Source organism: Poecilia reticulata, chromosome 5 (assembly GCF_904066995.2).
Source record: "Poecilia reticulata chromosome 5, P_reticulata-male-v2, whole genome shotgun sequence".
NCBI classification, from domain to species: domain Eukaryota; kingdom Metazoa; phylum Chordata; class Actinopteri; order Cyprinodontiformes; family Poeciliidae; genus Poecilia; species Poecilia reticulata.
Window position 1 is genome coordinate 29,425,148 of NC_088834.1, and position 8,116 is coordinate 29,433,263.

At 35.8% G+C, this 8,116-nt stretch overlaps 1 long non-coding RNA gene across 1 annotated transcript; it reads left to right on the plus strand.

Annotated features, from left to right (window-relative positions):
- Nucleotides 1–5,908: 5,908 nt before the first annotated feature.
- LOC145551759 (uncharacterized) lies at nt 5,909–7,133 on the plus strand. Its single transcript, XR_014087670.1, has 2 exons — nt 5,909–6,080; nt 6,172–7,133. It is a non-coding gene; the product is annotated as an uncharacterized LOC145551759 (long non-coding RNA).
- Nucleotides 7,134–8,116: the final 983 nt, after the last annotated feature.

The following is an 8,116-nucleotide window of genomic DNA, read 5'->3' on the forward strand; positions in this document are numbered from 1 at the left end:
CCCCCTTGGCGTCAATATGTGACTTGAAGGGTTCTCCCATTGAATGTTGTACGGTTCCCTGAGCGTCCGATATTTACGACTTAGGAACGAATAAGATGACGTATCTAAATTTTTTTAAAAACCTTTATTTACAATGTGTGTGCTAGTTTGAACAGGATATTAATAATATTTACTACATAAACGTTCATAAAACTTTAATTTGGTATTTAAAAATAACTCAGTAAAATATAAAACCGGAGGGTTTTTGTTGTGGTTGTTGTTAGGTTGATTTAAAAGCCTTTTTTTTTTTTTTTTTTTTTTTTTTTTTACTTGATTTAAAATCCTTTATTTTAAATTTACCAACTTAATTTAAGAAAAAATAAGAATTATTTTCTTTTGTGATTGCATGCAAACAGTTCTGTGAACGTTTTAATATTTTTGATTGAAATAATAAAAATAAGTACGTATCCGGCAAAAACCCATGAAGAAGAAGACGCTGACGTCATCGCATGCGACGCTGTGAGTACAAACCTGAATCTGTCCAAAATGTTTCTGTACTATAAAACTAAAAAATAACTAGAGTGTTGCGTTATAAAGTTGATGATTGCAGTTTTAGGACTTAATGGCAGTCGGACTGTGCCGCGAGTGGTTGAAGACATTTAGACACGTTTGTAACATTTATAAAAGAAATTTACCGGAAGAACTGGGCGGGAAGCTAGCTACATTAGCCTCTTGGAGTCCATAAGCTTCAACTGAACCTGCACTTAATACATTTAATTAGCCATGCTAGAGTCACAGAATTCTTTATAGTCATGCTTGTTGTAAAATTGAGGATCGATATAAACGCCAGTGACCCTAGGCTGTAATGATCCTTAAAAGTTTGTCTATGAGCCCCTGTCTGTTTGCAGCTAGGCCATTTACTTCCAATTAAAACGAACTTGGATCATTACAGGGAAAGATCTCTCCACCTGTCTATTTTGTTTATTGCTGTTGCAACTTATAAAGAGAAATCAAGAACTTCCGAAATCTGAACATTTCTTTTTTTTATGTCAACAGGTTCTTCTTTGATCTCATCACCTCACGTATATTTCTGCTCTTTTATATAGCACCCACAAAAGGCACTTTTAAGAGCCACATCTGTTTTATCTGTTCATCATCTTTGTGTCCTTAATTTGTCTATTCTTAACTTGTCAACAGTACTGTCTGTCCGTCCGTCCGTCTGTCTGTCCTTCACCATGAGTGTCTCAAACATATCTGATCCATTAATGGTCCTAGATGCTGAGATACAACAGCAAAATATAAATCTCGAGCTTCAACAACTTGATGACTTGCTTGTTGAGCTTAAGAAAGATGAAGATCAAGTACCTATGCAGATACCTGAACCAACAGTAAGGTGGAGAAAAAGGAATAAAGATGGTAACAAACTTTATAAAAGGGCAAGATCAACAAGAAATCAATTACCTAAGAGTAAGTACTTCTTTCAAAACATGATCACTGACACATGTAGACTATTTTTTACACATATTAGTAAATTAATGCTAATTGATACTTTGGCAAAATATATTTCTTCTAACAAGTAATTAATTCTGTTTGCTTTTACATCCAGAGAAGTGGATGTAAAACATTTATCTGTTAAAGGCTTGATATCTTTCCCCAACACAAAATTGTTTTTAATTATACGGTAAGAGTATGTTGACTAGAAATTACTCAATAACAAAGAACAGGTTAGTTATATAACAAAAATGAGGAGTTTTACTGTTTTGACACACAGTACAATGTGGTTGCAACAGAGTGAGTGCTTTTCCAGCAGTTGATGTACATGTATTTAGTCATAGCAGCCCCCCAGCACTTGTATTAATTTTCAAGTTTTTTTTAAATTTTCTTTGATGTGGATCATCGGTCAACTCAATCATTTTGATCACCATAGTCACCTTGATTACTTTAGTCACCGTGAAAACTTTCTGCTTTCACCGGGGACGACTAAGTGTTGATAGTGCCAAGCACTTTTGACAGTTCATTCAAGTCATTGAATGTTCATTGATACAGTGATTCTGCCAGCTTTTATTGGACCTGCCCTCATTTAGCTACGGCAGCCCATGAGGTACATAACACACAAAAAAAAACTTTACAAAGTGCAAATACAGTTAAACAAAACAAAATACAAACCACCAGTTCTCATCAAAATAGAGAAATATTATTAAACAGTCTGCAACATCCTTTAAATAATTTACAAAAAATAGCCTACACATTTGGATAATTTAGGCAACATAATTTAAATGGTTCACTATCCATTAACCATACCTTATTACAAAAGGTTACAAACAAATGTGTTTTTCCTCCATTTGTCTGACAATCTAAATTACTTTCTTAATTTTTAGTTAATAGTTTCTACTACAAATTTGAATCTTGAGATATGGGAATTTAAGACAGTTATTAAATTGGAATTGGACATCCAAATGTGGATTTAAGTAAGATGTTAGATATACTCCTTACTTTTATATTTGTTTAATTCATTATTATAGCGTCCCACAGTGAGAAGACCAGATGTCCCTGTCATCCCTCTAACATTCAGTGTGAGGCTGCCTTTGCTCCAGAGACTGTTGGTATGTCAGTAGTACATCTTATTTTATTTTTTCTATATAGTAAGCTTCTATGTGCTATACTTTTGTAACATCTAAAAATGTTTTTATTTTTTAAAAGAGTCTTTTCTACAAGAACTCCAGAGCTCGCTGAATGATGCTGCAGGTCAACCACTAGTGCCAAAAGTTCCTCTGGCTTCCACTAACTGGAGCACAAGAAAAAGCATATTTTCAGAGAGTTGGAAAGCAGAAAGACCCCGCCTGGTTAACACCATAGCAGCTCAGCACAGTGTGTCAGCCCCTTTTTGCCAACAATGTGGAAAAAATCCATCTGCACTTCGGTGTCGTGATTGCCTACCACACCCCTTCTTTTGTGAAAAATGTGATGTGATGATGCACACCAGACATGTCTTCCACAACAGAGAAACCATCATAGCTGGGTTCTTCCAGCCATTACCTCCAACTACCTATGTTTTAAATACAACTCTTTGCAATGATGGTAAGCTTTTTATTTGTACTGTTTAAACACTCTTCAGAGTGTTTTCTTACTGTTAACTTTTGACTGTATTTTGAATGTTCTGTTTTTTGTTCATCTGGTTCTACATATCTTATATGCAGATTATGTGAATTCATATTTTAAACATGTCAATCTCTTTAGCACGATTCGTACCTGTGGAGATCCCAGTTAGAATTTGTGATTGTCCATCAGAGTGTTTGAGGATCAAACCAGGAAAGGCAGTCACTGTGGTCACAATCAATGGTATGAATAACTTCATTTTTTCATGAATCAAAACCAAAATATAATTAAAACCAATGTTAGCAAAATGTAATTATTTAGTAATTTTTTGCAGACCATAAGAAATTGTTTGTGACACAATGTCAACCTGACATTACAATAACCAAATATTACAACTTTTACATTTTTTTTGGTGTTTTAGGTCGTTATGATCTCAGCATGCCAGAGCTGGGTTGTGAGGGATGTGAGGCTAGTTGGACATGTGGAGTACATGACCTAAATTTAACTGATTACTGGCCAGCTACCCTTCACTTTTCCACTCTATATGCAACTGATGTGCTTTTTACATTTGAAGAAATGAAGATGGCAGCACCAGGTCTCTCCTGTCAAGCATTTCTAAAAATGTTGGGCCAACGAACTGTCCGCTTTGGCCGTGTGAGTACTTTAACGTACATATCCCAGATGGTCTGTCTGACTCCATTTTTGAGTGGTTATGTTCTTCAACATTTTGATGTCACTGGTTACATACACTTGAATCAATATCACCTCATTCATTCAGCATTCAGATCATCGGAAGTCCTGGTAACATCAAAATTGATTGAATGAGTTGTTTTTAGCAAAGGACACACCTAGAACTTGAAGAACACCTATTCTTGATGCCTTGGATTTGGTCACCTATGTCCTTGTGTAATTTTTCTTTTTTAAATTTGTCTCTCATCTTAAATCAGACAGGAAAGATCTCGGCTGACAGCTTCCTGAAAAGTTTTTTCGAGTGGGAAGCTGTAAGACATGAGTTAGATAAAATGTTAAGAAAGGATCCCTTCAAATGTCAAGCTTGTACCCCAGATATGCTTGCACTTTCAGTGGATGGAAACCGCAAGCATTACCGTTTCAAGAATGCATCAGGGTATTGTATAATGTGTGCAATATAACAATTCTTTGTATAAGTTAGTGATGTTCACTACCTGTGGACCATAACACCTATATAGTGTTTTTATTCCTTTTTTTCCCCAGATCGGAGGAACAGGCTATATTTAAGGACCTTTTCATAGCCAAGGATGAAGATGTAGTAAAATTTGTGGACTATATACACAAATCAACCAAACATGTAAGACTGCAGATTATAACTTTATAATGACAGTAACCTTATACCCTGTAATGATAGCATGTCTGATTTAATTTTATGCATTCTAGATTTCTGGAAGAGGTGTTTGTGGTGGGCAATGGTCAGCAGCCAGGGAGATGTCTCACAGATCCAGCAGCAAGCTGGACGAGGAGGGATTGGAGCTAGCAGTGTGTAGACATGGGGTCCTACTTTGTGCCCTGAACATGTATAGGGGTGAGATATTTGCATACCCCTTGTACCTGCAGCAAAGGTTGGCCAACAGACAGATCACATTTTTTTGCATGGATGTAACATGCAAGTACTGGCCATATCTTCAAAAAGTATCTAAAAGCTGTCCTGAGCTCCAACACCTGCTTCAAATGAAGCCATTTCTCTCAGTGTTCCATGCCAAAGCCCATGACTTCAAATGTGAGGTAAGGAACACTGAATAGCCATTGAATAACCTTGCATAAATGCATGAACATCTTTGACTGTTGAAATTGTTTGTGTTTGCATGCTTTTATTTAGGTTAAATGGAGTGGAGCATATCAAGAGGGTGCTGGTTTGACTCTAGGGGAAGAAGTTGAACAGTGCAATGCATTTCTTTCAAGGATCGCTGTTACGACAAAACATATGTCAAAAGCTGGTGAGAAGACCAAAGATTGGTTTCCTGAAATTATAAGTAACTATGATAACTGAAAACTCTACTATCGTGGGCTTCTTTGTGTTTACAGGACGGACAGATATGCTGACCCTTATGGCCATGCGCTGGAACCAGCAAAAACATGACAACTTGGCCACCTCACTAACTCATCGATACCAGAAGGTAGTGAAATTTTTGATTTTTGTTCATTCCTATAATTGCTGTGCTCTGATTTTTTTTTTTTTTACTTGAAATTGTCAATGCAGGCCACAAAAGCTCTTCAAAAACAGCATCACAATCTGGTGTCCTTAAAAACTGAGCTTTCAGTGACTGTTGGTCAACTTGATGGGTCCATGATATTAAGGAGTGGGCAGAAGGTGAGCTATTACAGATTAAAAATTAGAGTACATTCCAAAAGTACTTATATGTAACTGCATCTCTGTTATTTATCATCATCAGCAACATCTACAACAACTGATCCAGACTCGTTGGCAGGCAGAATCGAGGTTCTGGCTGCAAGCATCAAAAGGCGATCTCAACGTCTTTACAAAGACACAGACGGAAACAAAGCTCGTGCCAAGGCTCGTCGCAAAATACAACATGAGAAAAACATTTTAGCATTGGCTTTGGAAGAATACAACAAGACTGTTGCAGGCACAGAAGCACTGTCTTTGGAAGACATCCTGTCCGGCGACACATTACCATGACAGCAACTACACAGTGGTATGTAAACATACACTAATATGTTTTATACTGTCATCATACCTGACAGATAATGTCAGTACATACTCCAGGTGTAAACCTAAACTCAATTACAAATTCAAACTGAGTTGATTTGTCTTTTTCATGAATGTATTTCAGACTCTGTCAGTCTTTCCACAAAAAGAAGGGCATTCGATGGCCTCATGAAAGTAAAGAGACTGGAAGAGGAAAAGAGCATCCTTGTAGGAGAGATGGACCATCATTGGAAATCTCTATTATCCCAAGAAGACACTCTGAAGGACCTTTCCCACCTGTCATCGAGAGGCAAATTTAAAAGTATGTGTTTAACAGATGTATAAACATATTAATAGTTAAAGCATCTAAAAAATTTATTAATTGTTATTTTTACTTATGTTCAACTTTAAAGGTCCGTCCTGTGCCCTAACCGATGAAGGTCTAAGAGGTCTCCATAGCATCATCCTTAGAGAGCTGCAGCACTTAAAACAGATGAAGCTGCAGGCAAGAGAATATTATCTACAGACTTTGTCTGGAGCAGAGAGTGTTAGCTTTGACGATACTTCTGATGATGACTTTGATAGTGACTCAGAAGCTTCTGATAATAGTTTGTAATCATTTCTGCATGTACAGCTGACAAAGACCTGCACTGGTGTGACAGTGTTCAGCTCCTTCTGATTGACTCATATGTCACATGTAAGGTTTGTTTGCTTATAAATCACCAAAACATACCATCCAATTTGTTGTTATGCTTTCATGTTTACAAATTGGTATTGTTTCATTTTGTTTATCCTTTTTCTTTATAAATAGTTAATATGTTTGTGCCTTTTTATTTTCTACAAAGGCTTAATAGAGCTGTGATTACATAGGCTGGCATGTCATTCTTTTTTTTTTCACTTTTGTTTCTGAGTGTCTACTGTATTTACATGTAATAGTAAAAGTGATTTTTCTGTATGTAATTGTTTTATTTCCTATTTTAACTATAAATGGAGTAATAACTTTTGTGTTTCTGTTTAGCAGTTTAAAAAATGACTACAAGACTACACTTAGCAGTCCCAGTGATTCTGTACCATCATAACAGAAACATATTTCTGGATGTTCTAATTTTCTTTTCTTTTTTTATGAACATGTGCAGCTCTGAGTTATTTCTGAAGTCAATGAAAAAACAAAGTGTATAGTGGTTGAACGATTTCTTGTCTTTGGTGACATCGGCGCTGTTCCAATTTTTCTGACAATTTCAGTATTAAAAAGAAAAATGAGTAACAAAGTTTTAGTACTTGTCAGTGATAATTTAGTACTCATGGTTCTGATTTTTAATGAAATGCATTTACACAAAAATGGTCAAGCATGATTTAATAAACTAAAATGGATCTACCTTTGTGGACACTTTACTAAGTAGGATATCTGATGAATTTATTATTACTGAATAAATTAATTTATTACTGGCTTTATTAAAAGCCAGTAATGGAGCACAAAAAAAAACTGATTTCAAGAAATTTGTTTTTCAGCTTTTATGTACTTTTTGAGAACATTTTAAAATTAGTTATAATTGCATAGATAGATATTTTAAAGACATACATACAAATAAATGTATAAAACTAAGGCCATGTGATAATATAAGTTGATTTGTAACAGATGCGAGAGCCTTCATTATAATTGTTCTCATAAAAGCGAGCCAATACAGTTCTGCTGGATGTTCCTCTTGTGTTGCGGTGCAACTCAGAAGATAAAGCACACTTCATGCCAGGTGTTGATTATAAAACTCCAATAAGTTATTTTCTGATCCTCCATCTTAAAAGAAAAAACAAATGAAGAAGGGACAGAAGGTTTAAAATGTTCATTTGGAGCAGATACATTTTTTGTAGTGCGTCAGACAATGATGGCTTTTAACCATTCCATACCATACCAACTTTATTTATGAAACATTTTAAAACAACCACAGCTGATACAAAGTGATGTACATTAAAACACAATATAACAAAAAAAAAAAAAACTTACAATTTAAAAACAAGAACGTACAATTAAAAACTAGATTGTGCTTGATTTGAAAGCCAAGTAGAATAGATGGGTTTAAGACGAGCTTTAAAAGTGGACAGTGAAGGGGCCTCTCTGTCCTGCAAAGGCAAGTCGTTCCATAACTTAGGACCTATGACAGAGAAAGCCCTGCCCCCTCTAAGCTTCCTCCTAGATATTGGTACCTCCAAGAGCAGCTGATCTGCTGACCTGAGTGACCGATAGTGTATTTAGGGGTGAAGAAGCTCTGAGAGGTAAGCCGGGGGAAGATTATGCAGTGATTTGAAGCAAACATTAGAATTTTTAAATGAATCCTAAATATAGAGGCAGGCAATGAAGTGAGG